General features: G+C 41.7%; 1 pseudogene; it reads right to left on the bottom strand.

Moving 5' to 3' along the window:
* Positions 1-1,815: 1,815 nt before the first annotated feature.
* LOC116741326 lies at positions 1,816-4,216 on the bottom strand (annotated as a pseudogene).
* Positions 4,217-15,320: the final 11,104 nt, after the last annotated feature.

Raw genomic sequence — 15,320 nt, 5'->3', positions numbered from 1 at the left:
AGATAATTATTTGAAAGAAAATTATAACACACATTAGGTAAATAATTGATTTTCTAGGCAAATTTCAGACCTGAAGCATTTTTAAGTTGGGAAGTTTAAGAAAGTAACTGTGGTATTAGGGAAACATTCTACTAGTCATTAATCATTTTTTCTTAGAACACATAAAATTGATTTAAAAAGAGGGACATAAAAAAGAGGTTATTAAGAATTTTACTGGGTCAAATGAACATTTCAAGTTTTCTTGGAGAAGAATAAAGAGACCCTAATAGGACTTGTTTCATGTGCCTTCATGTTCATTTTAAACAGGGGCAGATAATCAATTTGGGGAAAAGCCTCATCTGGTTGGAGTCTCACTAACACCCCTTGTGCTTGGACTGCCTTGCAACAATAAACAGGTGACTTGTATTCACATCAAAGTGTGAGAAGCAGTGTTTTGTATCAGGATGACTTGGCTCACACCGTTCCCACTAGCTGCAGGTGACCCCCACCCATCCCTGCCTGTGGAGTTCTACACGCTTCATAACAAGACGAAGCCTTCTTTGATTAACCATGTCCCTTTTCTGAAGCACGTATTTGCAAACCATTTGGGTAGCACTGAGCGAAGGGTGATCATGCCTGTGCCTGTCGTATCCCCTCTCCCACAGGAGAGGTGGTAGAGTGCAGCGGTTGGTCTCCTGAACACTGAATCCAGATTGCTGGGGTTCAAAGCCCAGCAACTCCAATCACTACGTAGTGACCTTGAGCAAGTTACTTAAACTCTCTGTGTCTCAGTTTCCTCATATGTATAGTGATGATAATAATAGCATTCTCCTCTTTTTTTTTTAATTGAAGTAGAGTTGATTTACAATGTTGTGTTAGTTTCAGGTGTACAGCAAAGTGGTTCAGTTAGATATATACTTTTTCAGATTTTTTTTCCATTATAGGTTATTATAAGATGTTGAATATAGTTCCCTGTGCTATACAGTAAATCCATGTTGCTTATCTACTTTAGGTATAATAGTTTGCATCTGTTAACTCCATACTCCTAATTTATCCCTTGACTCCTCCCTTTCCCTTTTGGTAACCATAAGTTTGTGTCCTATGTCTCTGTGAGTCTGTTTCTAAGTAAGTTCATTTGCATTATTTTTTAGATTCCACATATAAGTGATATCATGTATTTGTCTTCTTCTGACTTACTTCGCTTACTATGATAATCTCTAGGTCCATCCATGTTGGTGCAAATGACAATATTTCATTCTTTTTTTATGGCTGAGTAATATTGCACTATCTATCTATCTATCTATCATCTATCTATCTATTCCACATCTTCTTAAACTAACTGTCTGTTGATGGGCACTTGGGTTGTTTTTACTTCTTGGCTATTGTAAACAGCGCTGCTGTGAATACTGGGGTGCATATATCTTTTTGAGTAAGAGTTTTCAGCTTTTCTGGATATATGCCCAGGAGTTGAATTGCTGGATCATACGGGAGGTCTATTTTTAGTTTTTTTGAGGAACCTCCATACTGTTCTCCATAGTGGCTGCACCAATTTACAGTGTAGGAGGGTTCCCGTTTCTCCACACTCTCTCCAGCATTTATTATTTGTAAACTTTTTGAATAGCATCCACCTCTTGGGCTGCTAATGAGGATCTATTAACAAATACATATAGGATACTTAACAACAGTGCCCAGCAACCCTGGCACTCAAGAAAAGGCAGTTTGGTATTATTGAGGGCAGAAAGTACGTTATTCCCCTTAAAATACCAGCTAGCACCCGATACAGTACCTGGCATACAAGACGTGCTCAGTTAACAAAATGGAGGATGTGCTCACCAGCTACCGTAGTGGCCTGGACTTCTCCACCTGCAGCTTCACTCCGGAGCCGCTGCAACACGATGATGCCGCGGTCCGGGAGCTTCTCCGGTTCACGGGGTCCACGTGGTCCTTGCGAACCGGCTTCTCCACGCGTTCCAGAGTGACCACGGCTCCAGAGGACCGCAGCCCGGCGCTCGGCGAAGCGCTCCTCAGGCTCGCCGGTCCCAGCGCACAGGCAGTGCTTGCCGCGCTTGACGAGCCCCACGCGGTTCACCGAGCTGTGGAGCAGCCTGAAACACACGGGCGTCAGGTGGGACGTGCAGACATGCGCAGCGCTTCCAGAACGTGGGCCAGGTCACGAGGCGCGACGGCTTCTCCTGATTCGTGGCCGTCTCCTCAGGGGTCAGCGGCGGGATCCAGACGCTGGGCAGCGCTTTGTCCTTGTCCTTGCGTGCGGGGCCCGTAGTGGGCCCCGTGGGGCATCGCTTGGGTAGTTCCCCGAGGCGGCCTTGGGCGTGAAGGGGTCGAGGGGCCGGCTCTCGGTGGCCGCCTCCTTCTCCAGGAAGCCCCCCGCCGGGTCCTGCGCCGCTGCCCTCTGCAGCTCCTTGTGCTTCTCACGCCCGGCGCCCCGCTGCTTCTCCGTAGGCCTTCACCTGCGGCGCAGTCTCCTCCTTCTTTTAGTTCTTGTGTTATCTTCACCAATGATCGACAAGACCGCGCATTCTATTGGCCCCAGCTGGGCCCCATCCCTTATGGAAGTTGTTAGTGGGTGTTTGTGTTGGAGAAACTTCCACTTATTACACGGTAGATATTATCTTCTGAGGAAAGAAAACAAAGACAACAACAACAAAGTGGGTTTATTTAGCTCCTGCGCCTGGCAGCCAACATTTTAAATCTTCTATATGTGGGCACATCAGTTCAGCAGTAGTTGAACAAAGCCATTCAATCCTCTGGTTCTTTAACTAACTGGCATGTTATTACCGTCTTGATTCCTGATCAACCCTGAGGTCCTTTGAAATACCCACACATGGAATGAAATGTGCATTTTAAGTTATCTTTTCATCCATGGGGTTTACGACAGCACCCGACACCATAATCCTGACATGGGGAATTATATCAGAAGGAGAGCAAATAATTTCACTCTCTTCCCCTTTCCCTGTGGGAAAGACTATTCTTCCATCTGCTGAACTGAGGACTTCGGGTTAGGGGCCAATCGCTCAAGGCCCTGTAGGGGTAGAACAGTCTGCACAGATTTTCCTACAGGTCACATGGCCCAGCAACTCTTCTACTTCCTGTCCTGGAATTGAGACACAGCTGTGCGTGGAGACGGCTGAAAAGCGCTGATGCTCTGCTTGAAAATTGTGAACATCCATATGGATAAATCTCTATTAAACTTACTCTTTATTATTATTACTAGTCAATAGTGTTTATTTTATGTAAAGTGCTTAGAACAGTGTCTGGCACAAGATAAAGACTTATGTATTGGCTAGTCTCTCTCTATATTATACAACTACTTGGTATGTACTTCATTCTTTTTAAACATTCCATGTTTATAAAACTTTTCTTTTGCTTTTTATTTTCTTCTCAAAACCCTTTATGAGGAGGGGAAAAAGAAGATACTTGCTCCATGTATTCAAGGAGAAAACTGAGGCTCAGGTATTTGTGGAATTTGGAGCATAATTGCAGAAACTGGTTTTCTGACTTTGAGGCTGGCACTTTCCATAAATCAATCCTCTCCCAAGGGCTGGATGGATAGGGGACTGGATGGATCCAATGATTAATTTTCCTATTTTTCTGAGAATGGTATTTTCCTGAACTGAGGAAATAGCATGTCCATAACAGACCAGGGAATCAACCACTTGGAGGCAAAACCTTCCCTCTCAAAAATGCTAATGCTAATTCCATGCTAATAATAATGCTAATGATAATAGTAAGTCCAATGCGTTAGAGCCACAGATATGAACACTGAAAGTCAGTTTGCTCCAAAGTCAGAGTCTCAGGTGGGAGGTCTAACTACACATATATGGCACATGGGGGAGTCCTCGGTGGGTCACATTCGTGATGGAAGTGGTGGCAGAGGCCCTACGTGGCTGAGCTGCTGATCTGACAACATCCACTTATGTTTTGTACACAAGTCTTCATATCAATTGTTCCTAGAATATTTCGGAAATCTTCAAAGGTATAATCTAGTTTTACAAAACATTATTTTGTGGACACCACAGAGGCAGTTTGGTGGCCACACATTTAATGGACAAAAATCCTGATGGGCTTGGGTGAAGTTTATCTTTCATGATTTATTATGGCTATTACTGCTGCTACCATTTCCACAACACTGATTCCAGTGGTTTGCAAGGATGTAGCACTGTTGTTTAAAAGCTTCTTCGTCTGACCACTGACCTGCATTCTGTTTGCACAACAGCATTATGCGTTAAGACATCTGGCCGCTTGCAGCTGTGGCACTGAGGCTACTGGGGTTAAGTGATTTGGCTGCACAGTGGACCGGTGAGACAGCACGGACTCCCAGTTCACTCTTTTCCCCCTAGACTATGAGGACCAAGTGCCCAGGATGTGGGAACACTGTGGTAACGTGCTGGGTTCAGGAGGGGCATGCCACTGCAAGCCTGGCGGTGTACATCTTGGCCCCAGACTGATTCCTTTTTGCTGTGGGATCTTAATCAAGTTACTTTGCCCCCTGGATTTTAGATTAGTTCCCTGAAAAGTGATCAGGATGGATAAAGAATCTTTAAGCTGCACCCCCCTCCTCTTATCACTCTTAGGCTCAGAAGAAACACGCTGAGAGTGCCGGCGCATGCATCTTCCTTTGCCTAGCCAGTACAGAGCAGAGATTTAGAAAAATGAAGGAAGAATGGAAAGAAAGCCAGAATGCCTAGTGAAACCACCCCCAATGACATAGTTTCACCCACTTCCAAGTCCCCCGGAGGTGTTTCTTAGGAATCCAGATGTATCTGTGTTGCAGAGAAACATGGCTGCCGATCAGCCAGTCATGTTTGGTTGGAGGCCACAAGAAATAATGGTACAGATCTTGGAGAGCATCTGGTCAAAAGCCCAGATAACGAACCTGAGGCTCAGAGGGCAAGAGAGTTTCCCAAGGTCACATGGTAAAACAGAGACAGAGCTGGTGACTATCCCCTGCCCTTCTAGGATGGATGACATGTTTCCAATGAAGTTCAGTCTTGGTCTACTACCAGGTCTTACCTTCATGAGAGCAGGACCCGGGCTATCTTTCTCACTCCCATATCCCCAGTCTCCAGCACAGGGCCCAGCACAGGTGGGTGCTCAAGAAATAGCTGTTGAATAGTTGAATAGATGAATGAACTGATGAAAAAAATGGCTGAACAGAAGGATGCAAAATTTAGATCATTCTTCTCATTACATGGGCACAGACGGCCTACACTTCAGTCCCTGTCCCAGCCTCTTTACATAGACTTGGATGTTGAAGTGATCCAAGCAAAAGAGTCTGGCTAGGTCTATACAGGTCCATTCTTGTTATTTGAAAACAAGCTCACAAGACCGTGAATGTCCCACACTATTAGAAACCTCGCTCTCATAACATAAAGACAATCAACTTCTGAGTGAAGTAAGTCAGACAGAGAAAGAGAAATATCATATGCTATATCTTTTTTTTTTTTTTTTTGTTTTTTTTTTTTGGGTTTTTTTTTTTTTTTGCGGTACGCGGGCCTCCCACTGTTGTGGCCTCTCCCGTTGCGGAGCACAGGCTCCGGACTTGCAGGCTCAGTGGCCATGGCTCACGGGCCCAGCCGCTCCACAGCATGTGGGATCTTCCCAGACCGGGGCACAAACCCGTGTCCCCTGCATCGGCAGGCAAACTCTCAACCACTGCGCCACCAGGGAAGCCCCATATGCTATATCTTATATGCAGAATCTAAAAAGAAATGATACAAATGAACGTATTTACAAAACAGAAACGGACTCCCAGACTTAGAGAATGAACTTATGGCTAAGGGTGGAGGGAAGGGATAGTTAGGGAGTTTGGGATTGACATGTACACACTGCTATATTTAAAAAGGATAACCAACAAGGGCCTAGTATATAGCACAGGGAACTCTGCTCAATGTTATGTGGCAGCCTGGATGGGAGGGGAGTCTGGGGGAGAACGGATACAAGTATATGTATGGCTGAGTCGCTTTGCTGCACACAACATTGTTAACTGGCTATACTCCAATATAAAATAAAAAGTTAAAAAAAAAAGACAATCAACTTCTGGGGCACTGGGCCAGGCCAAGACAAGCCTGTCCAAGTGGGCAGAAATAAAGCCCAACTTTAATATATGATTTGGTTAGGAGTCAGGGCTGGCCTCGGAAAAGTTGTAAAATTGAAAATCTGGTCTTTGGTTACTGTTCCCCCAACCAACAGCATAGTAGTGCCCAGTATTCTAGATATTTCCATCGTGGTGCCTGAAAGTGCAATTTATGATTTGAACATATCCTTCATCAAAACTCCCATGGCCTCAATGCTTTATTCTCAGCTATTGGAGAAGATATGTATGTTTCCACTGAGTCATTAATAGCTGATCAAAGTTCCCTATTTCATCTCTCTGAGGGGTATTTGCCTTTAACATTTAGAAGTTTCAGGCTCTTTTCTGACATAGAAATTTCAGAAGAATATTTTAGTCATGCAGGTGGGAGAGGGTTCACATCACATAGACATTTCTTATCTTTCATGGCAAACTGCTCTGTATACACACACATATGCACACGTATACATAAACATGCATATACAAATACAGGCAGAGTAATACTTCAAAGGAAGCAGGAACCCCAGCCTTAAAGCCTAATAAATCCTGTTTCATCTTACTTATATTGGTCATTTCTGACTCATTTGCACCAGGAAGATCAGGTCTCTCAGCCCAATTCCTGTAAATAAAATATTTTATTTCCTGACGGATCTCAGACTTTTTAAGCCGTAAGTAATAAAATAGTTGTTTAATTAGGAATGTATTTATCACTACTAAATAATTGTTATATTTACATCATGTAAAAATGGCTTTTTAAAGAGGTAAATAAAAAGATGTTGTTAAGAATTTATTGAATCAAATGAAAGTTTTAAGTTTTATTGGAGAGGAATAAAGACCCCTAATTGGAATTGGTTTTATGGGCCTCTAGGACCATTAGAAATAGGGGCAGGAGATGAATTTGAGGGAAATGCAATCTAGCTGGATTCTTGCTAACCGCCCTCATGCAGCTCTAGGTTGGATCTGGGCTAACACAAAGCCAGTGCCTGTCCTGCCTCCTCTGCTTCTTCCCACGTCACCCCCAGCTTCAGCTTGTTCATGATGGTTTGCATATCCCCATCTCCATGACAACTCTAGTCAAAGTCATTCTTGTCTCCTGCTTGGGCTAGTCCTACAGCCTCCTAGCCAGTTCCCACACCTGCTCTTGCACCTCCAACCCGTTATCTACATTGTGGTTACATCAGAGGAAGAGCTCTTCTAAGGCCTTTCAATGACTGCTGTAATTCTTAGGATAAAATCCCGTGTCATTACCATGGCAGTGAGTTGGACATGGCCAATGATTAATCTCCCACTTTGCTGAGAACAGTTTGTCTTCCTTGGTTAATGTCCATGCCCAGAGTACATGGCAGGGGAAAACCACGGTGAGCCACCAATCTCCCTCTCAGAAACATCAATGGAAAAGCATAATACATTTAGAGTAACAGAGCCAATAGTCAAAGGTCAGTGTGTGTCAAGTCAGTATTTCCAGGTGAATGTTAATTCCATTACATGGTACTTATAACACAGGATGGTACCCACATAGCGAGCCATGTTAGTGGTGAAAATGAGGGCAGATGCTCTCCATGGATGACCTGATGTTCTTCTGAAAACACTTGTTTTATATTTTATATATAAATGATCTAATTAGTTTGAAATATTCCTGGATCTATTAAAATTGTCACTTGGTTCTGCAAAAACATGTTACTATGAACAACAGTGAGGTGAGGTGAGGTGATCTCAAATCAAGCAATACGTCATGTAGATGTCACCTATTAAACAAAGACAATTTTTTAAAAGTCTTTACTGAATTTGTTACAATATGGCTTCTGTTTTATGTTTTGGCTTTTTGGACTGGAGGCATGTGGGATCTTAGCTCTCCGGGACTGAACCCACACCCCCTGCACTGGAAGGCGAAGCCTTAACCGCTGAACCACCAGGGAAGACCCAAACAAAGAAAATTTTAATTGCCTTTACTGCAAATGATATTTCATGATTTACTATTGCTATTGCTACTATTGTTGTCAATAACAATGATTTTTTAAATGTGGATATAGCACTTTGTAGATGAAAAGAGTCCTCGCATACATTAGATTCATACAACTGTACTACATATAGGTTAGATTGAGAGTCAACAATTTTTTTTCTGCAAAGGGCCAAATAGTAAATATTTCTGCCTGTGGATCATATGGTCTCTGTTAACTGTTACTCAACTCTTCCATTATAGGTATTTACAACAGGTAAATAAACGGGTATGCCAGTAAAACTTTATTTACCAAAACAAGTGTGTACTAGATTTGGCCTGTAGTTTGCTGAACTCTGAGTTAGATCATGTAGAATTATCATCTTTCCTCCTGCAGCTGTGAAGCCTGAGGCCAAAGGGTTAAATGATTTTTCCAAGGCCATAGAATGAATTAGTGAAAGAACAAGGATGTGGCACCATGCCATCTAGCTCCCAGTCTGTCTTCCCTCTACTGAACTGTGATGACCAACTTACAAGTAGAGTGTAACCCTGGTGCATCGCGCTGTGTATCAGAAAGGGTACATCACTAGAAGTCTGCAGATCTGGGCCCTGGCCCTAATTGGCTTCTAGTTAGATGTGTGACCTTAATCAAGCCACTTCACCTTCTTTAGCTTCAGTTGATTCATCTAAAGAATGAGGAGATTGGTTGAGGAACCTTCCCTCTGGCTTTCAAATGGTGTATTTTTAAGATGAGGGATGGGAAGAAATATTTTATTGTGAAGTATTTGAATTGATCATTTGTTACAAATTTTGCAGTATTTATTTACACAGAAGTCATTATTAACCAACCAGCAAATATTTACTGGGCCTGTTATGCTGTGAAAAGATGGAAAAAACATCTGACATAGTCTTTGTATTTAAATAATAGTGAAGAAAAGCAATTCCTCGCATTTAGAGAAAATGAGTAAATAATCAGTGTAAGAAGCATTGCTCAGAAGGCATGGTAAGTTCCTTTGGGTTTCTGAAGACAGATGTCAGTGAGAGCAGCAGCTCTCAGAGAAAACCGCATGGAAGGGCTAGACAATGCTCTGGGACTAGAGGATGGGCAGTGGGGTGGCAGTGAAGAGAAGCATTCCAAGAGGCAGGTGTGAAGACCTATGTACACAAGTTCCTCATGTGGGTTGCAGCAAGTCAACGGGTTTGATTAGGCTAGATGGTGTACATTGGGGAAGGTAGGAATTATTGATTTTGCATCACTTTTTTTATTAGTTGGAATATAGCACCATTAAAAAAATATACAGCACAAAAACCTTAGCTTTGTCATTTGTTACAGAAAAGGTTTTGCTTCAATTAGTGCACATCTGGGTGGTTTGCCTAGATTTCATCCTATTTTGAGGCTCATTGTGAGGCACCTCTTATGGAACAGCTGAACATTCATGATCATTCACTCAGGTCTCTCATCTCAAATCCCCAGAAGAAAACTAGCCATTCCAGCTTCCTATTGGGTGGTGTGATGAGGGGAGGGCTTCATTCCTTCCATCCCTGAAGACCTGAAGATAGGAAAGAGGCCCTTTTCTTCAATCTCTTCAAGCTCTTTTTCTCAAACAGAGAGGCAATTTAGACGAGGGTATTTTGGTAATTAAAGCCAATTCTCTTCAACAACCAAAGGTACTTGGATTGCAGTGTGTGAGGTTGGCTGTTTCTTAACCAATGTGTTTCACCACAAGGTTCTCTAATCTGGATGTCCCCTATTTTTCCCCACCAGGCTTCTGAGATGACCCACAGAGAGTCAACTGGAAACCTTTGAGAGTAAAACCCTGGGACACGTGTGCTACGTCCATTTAGTCAACACATTATACAGCTAAAGGGATGCTCTCCAACGGTGGAGCTAACATTTGTGGAGCCCTTCTAAAGACCAATTATCGTCCTAGGTTTTATTTTTCAAACGTTGTGAGAAATCCCATCCAATCCTCCTAATAGTCTTATATTTCTGTCTTCATTGTATAGATGAGGAAGGAGGCTGAGCCTCACTAAGGCTAAGTTGCTCGTGTTTGACAAGCTGCATAGCACGGGTTTGAAAAAGGGCAGTTTGATTCCCAGGATTTCATGATTCACTAAGTTAATTCAAAATTGAGCTGGAAACCATCATGTTTTGACACACTTAGGTTAACAAGCTTAACCTTAAGATAGGTAGAAAGGCAGACAAACATATCCTCAAGGTTGTGGATGCATTCCTAGTTGCCATGGAGATAATACCAAGCATGAGAGATGTATTGGAGGAGAAGGATGGAATATATCATAGAGTTATCACTCAGGCTCAGAAAACAAAGGCTTTACTGATTGTGTCAAGGTATACTTGGTCTTCTCTCCCTCTACACACAGGGCAATTGGAGACAGCACGGAAAAACTGGAGCCCCAGTGAAGCCCCCCCCACCAATGCCATGGTCTCACCCAGCCTCTACACCCCTTCGGATGTGTTCCTCAAAATTTCACGTGGGTCATGGTTATTAGTCTTCAGGTTATATGTGTTTAGGGTTCTGAAGCTGGAAGACTTCTACCAGGGCCCCAAAAGTCCCTCCAATTGAAAAGGCTCTGTGTATGCTGAGATGAATTGGGAGTTACCATTAGAAGAAACAAGAAAAGTTTAAGTTCCAGAAAATGATCAAAAAGGAAACACTCTTTAATGTACTGAGACTTATATTTTAATATAGAGTTAAAAATTAGGTAATGGGAGCAGTGTTTATGGACAAGTTGTGGATCTCTATAATCCTCAGTTGCCTCATACATAAAATGAGAATGTAAAGATCTACCTCTTTTTGTTTGTTTGTTTTGTTTTGTTGGTGAGGATCAACTAAGAAAATGTTTACCATGGGGCCCTTTGGCATGTACTTAATTGCAGCTATTGTACATGCATAGGTTGTAGTTTGGCATGTACTGAATTGTAGGTGGTAGTTGTTGCTAGGAACCAGTAAAGTGTAGTAGTTACAATACCTATGACTCATCCTAGCTGTGAGATCTTAACCAAGTTAAACTCTGTGCCTCAGTTTTCAAATCTGTAAAATGGGGTTCACAATATTACCCATTGTGTGGTACTTAAGGAAATTAGGCAGCATGTGTAAAGTCCTTTGGACAGTGCCTGCCATGCGGTGAGCACTCAGTCAACTTAATTGCCACTACTATCATCATCGCATCAAAAATGCATTTCCCTTTTGAATGAGCTTCAGCCCAAAGACTAAGGTCTCTGCAACAACGAAATCTTTTATTTAAGTTTTAAAGTAAAAGATAAGACTACTGCTGGATAGGAAAGGTCTCTTTACCAAATAAAGGTCACAACATCTTCCTAAACCATACCAGTGCTGATGCTGACACTGGTCTCTAATTACTGGGAGTGCCTCATTATTGGCTGCCCCCTTCTCTCTGATGCCCTATGTTAATGATGCCGACTGAAGCAATCACACAAAACTCGCAGGGTGAGAGGGCTCTCTGGTTATGGCATCTCATGCATTTGCTGTATTAGCCTTTTAACAAATATGTAGACGTTCCTAAATTATTAACTTTTTCCAAAGTGATATTTGATGGCAAAAGTAATGTCTGTGTGGACTATTAAGTGATTTTTAAGAAAAAAGCTGAATAATTTGACAGTGTTAAAATTATGCTGTTGGGGCTTCCCTGGTGGCGCAGTGGTTGAGAGTCCGCCTGCCGATGCAGGGGACACGGGTTCGTGCCCCGGTCCGGGAAGATCCCACATGCCGTGGAGCGGCTGGGCCCGTGAACCGTGGCCACTGACCCTGCGCATCCGGAGCCTGTGCTCCGCAACGGGATAGGCCACAACAGTGAGAGGCCCGCGTACCGCAAAAAAAGAGAAAAAAAATTATGCTGTCAAAGATTCCATTTTCTCGGAGCCATCTTTATCCTGGCTTCAATTGCACACACTATCATCACGACGGTAAGATTTATTTTTCCTCAAATTGCAACATGGTAGCCAGTTTTATAGGGAGCGGAGCTATGTTGCCCACTTTTCAGAAAGGTGCAAGATACATGGCATCACTAAATTAGGCGATGATGTCCCTGATTAGGAGAAGGCTTGAAACAAAGAGATCAGAGAACACAGGCTTTGTGGATCCCTGTTTAGATGGTAAACAATATTTAATAACCAGTGATTCATTTATTGGCGGGAAGACAGAAAGATCTCTTGTTGCAGGGAATGGGAGTTTGACCTCTCTTGTGCAATTTCCTGCATTTTGCATTCTCATGCATTAAATATAGAGCATGCATTATTCACCCTTGAAAGCTATTTCAAGGACTGTGTGTGGTTTCTCCTTATAACCTCAGGAATTTCACACATAATTCTTTAGAGACAGATAATGATCTAGTGCTTAGGACCAGGAGGTGGAGTCGGTCTTGGCTTTTCTCCTTCAAACTGCTACTTGTGTGCTGTAAGGCAGTGTGATCAATCTGCATTTAGTGGGCTTCCCAGATGTTCATTTGTGTTCGATATCATGCATTGAATGATTTTTAAGAGTGCTTGTTTTGTGCTAGGTCCTGGGGGCCATACTCAGGAAACATAAGATATGTCTCAGGTATTACAAGGGTATTGGAGAATTAAGACTTGTATATATGAAAACTTGGAGGAAGAAACAAAACTCTGTACTATCAGGTGTGAATGGAATATAAGTAGATGAATCAATGAGTAGCCAGCAGAGATGAACTACTAAGAGTGCAGACTTCAGCACGAGCAAATTTAGGCCTGAATCTCAGCTCCACCACTAACTAGCTGTGTGACCTTGGTAGCTATGAGACGCGATACGAAGGATAGCAAACCTGGTCTGATGTTCAGGAAAGGCCTCCATAGGGAAGTGACATTTCAGTTGAAACGTCAAGGTTAAATAGGGATTTTGCTTTTACAAATGATGCTGCATGCCTTATTTCTCATGTTGCGAGTATATCTTGGCTGTTTCTTTATATTTACTCAAGTGATTTTTGGCTAATACCATTTACTCCTTATTATGAACTATGGTGAAATCAGTACATTTCAGCTTCCTCTCAACTTGCCTCTTTCTCGTGCACTTCCTGATTATAGTGATTATATGAGTTTTCTTAGTGCTTACCTTTAAACATTTGACAATAATTGTCTATGGGTCTCTTGTGTTTCTGCAGGACTTGTATCAACTTTTGTTGGGGACAATCTTTTCAATAATATTTATATAGCAAAGGACCTTGGAATATATAATGTCACCCTCCAAGGCAGGGGAAAGATTTGTTTGCTGCCCAAGATAATAAAGATAATGTCTCCCTATGGGGCAAAGTTTGGGCAGGTTTTCTAACAGACCCCTTATAAAAGATTGGGGTTTCCTAAACTCTGGTTCCTCAGCTATGATGCAGACCCACTGTGTGCACAGCATCAATTCACGCTGCTCTGAATTGTCCCCATAGGGCTTGGGGGACGAGGGGAATTGACGTGAGCATGAGGTTCATGCTGCTTTGCCTCTGACCCAGGAGTCCCGGACTTTCTGTAAGCATCACTGGAACCGTGGCAGAATAACTTGTTAGCTTGCAAGCAAAGTAAAAGCTCACTCTTCACGGTTCTTGACATAGAATTCTATTACTTGATTTACCTGCTGTGAAGGTGCTTATGCTACTTTCCATTTTTTTCTCCCAACTTTGTCCTATCATTTCCACTTTGTCAGGGCTTGTAAAACATTTACACTCTGTTCTGTAACTATAATCCCCACGTTTATTTTAGGTTTATCCCCTCACTTAACCAGATTAAGTTTAGCCATAGGTTCTCTATTCAGCTCTTAATTGGCTGGAATTTGCCCTTGAGAATCTTCTAGAAAGTCACCTTCTAGAAAGACTCATGGGGATTATATTCCCAGAGTTCTCGCATGCTCAAAGATGTTTATGGCCTTTATACTAGAATGCTAATTTGGCTGGAAGTAAAAGTTTTGGTCCCGTTCTTTCTTTCCATGAAGACTTTTAGGCTTTGCTCTATTGTTTTCTAGATTGACCCTCACCGGGGAAGAGTCTGAGGTGGGTCGATTTATTTAATTATTTTGCCTGGTTGCACAGAGAATTCTTAATATTTGAAATCCAGTATTTTGTTTGAATTTCATTTTTATAATTGGCACATGAGTTGTGTCAGTTTAAGGTGTACAATGTGTTGATTTGATGTATTTATAAATTGCAATATAATTACCATGGTAGCATTAACTAGCACCTCTATCACATCACATAATCATTATTTCTTTTTTGTGGTGAGGATAATTAAGATCTAATCTCTTACCAACTCTGAAGTTTCTAATACAGTATGGTTGACTGTAATCACTATGCTGTGCATTACATCTCCAGAACTTATTTATCTACTAGTTGCAAGTTTGAACCCTCAAACATCTCCCCAGTTCCCCCCCACCCTCAGTCCCTGGTAACAACCATTTTACTGTTTTTATGAGTTCAGCTTTTTAAGGTTCCGCATATAAAGGATATTACACAGTATGTATTTATCTTTCTTTGTCTGACCTCTCACTTAGCATAATGCCCTCAAGGTCCATCCCTGTTGTCACAAATGGCAGGATTTTCTTCTTTCTCATGGCTGAATATATTCCATTGTGTATATACATATATACATATATATATATATATATATATATACACACACACATACCACATCTTCTTTATCCATTTATACCTTGGCAGACACTTGTTAGAATTTCATTTTGGCAATGACTATGAATTTCATTTTGACGATGACCATTCTCAAAATTTCCAGAGACATGGTATGACTTTTTGATCTATATATGCAATGCTTCTTTTGTTTCTGAAAAAATTTGTGTAACACACATCTATACCTAAATATTATTTATATGTCAGTATAAGAATAATTTCAGTGATTCTGTATTCTTCAGGGACACTAACTTTAAATATGTTGGATTTATTTAATCTTTCCATTTTTAAAGTTTATCCTTATCCTGTTAATTTTGTATGTGTGTGAATTTCTATTTACATTTGCTTATTTTTTCTTAAGCCTAATGCCCACATTTTCAGTGAACTTTCAGCCATGTCTAGTCTCCTTTGTGCTGCTCCCAACCTGACCTACATTTCTGTAATGTGTGCTATTTCTCTTCCACTTCTCTCCCGAGAGCAGTATTTCAATTCTTCCTGTGGTCTCATCTTCCCTGAGTGCTTTTAGCTCTCTGCTCTGAGTTTTTGTTTTATTGAACAATTGCTTGAATTTTATTTTAAATAAATTCCAGGCAATATGATTATTAAAAATATTCTAAATTTGATCCATGGTAACATTTATCTGGTGAGTGAACT

Source organism: Phocoena sinus, chromosome 16 (genome assembly GCF_008692025.1).
Source record: "Phocoena sinus isolate mPhoSin1 chromosome 16, mPhoSin1.pri, whole genome shotgun sequence".
NCBI classification, from domain to species: domain Eukaryota; kingdom Metazoa; phylum Chordata; class Mammalia; order Artiodactyla; family Phocoenidae; genus Phocoena; species Phocoena sinus.
The sequence above is the reverse complement of the archived record's forward strand: the minus strand, read 5'-3'. Positions and strand labels throughout refer to the sequence as shown.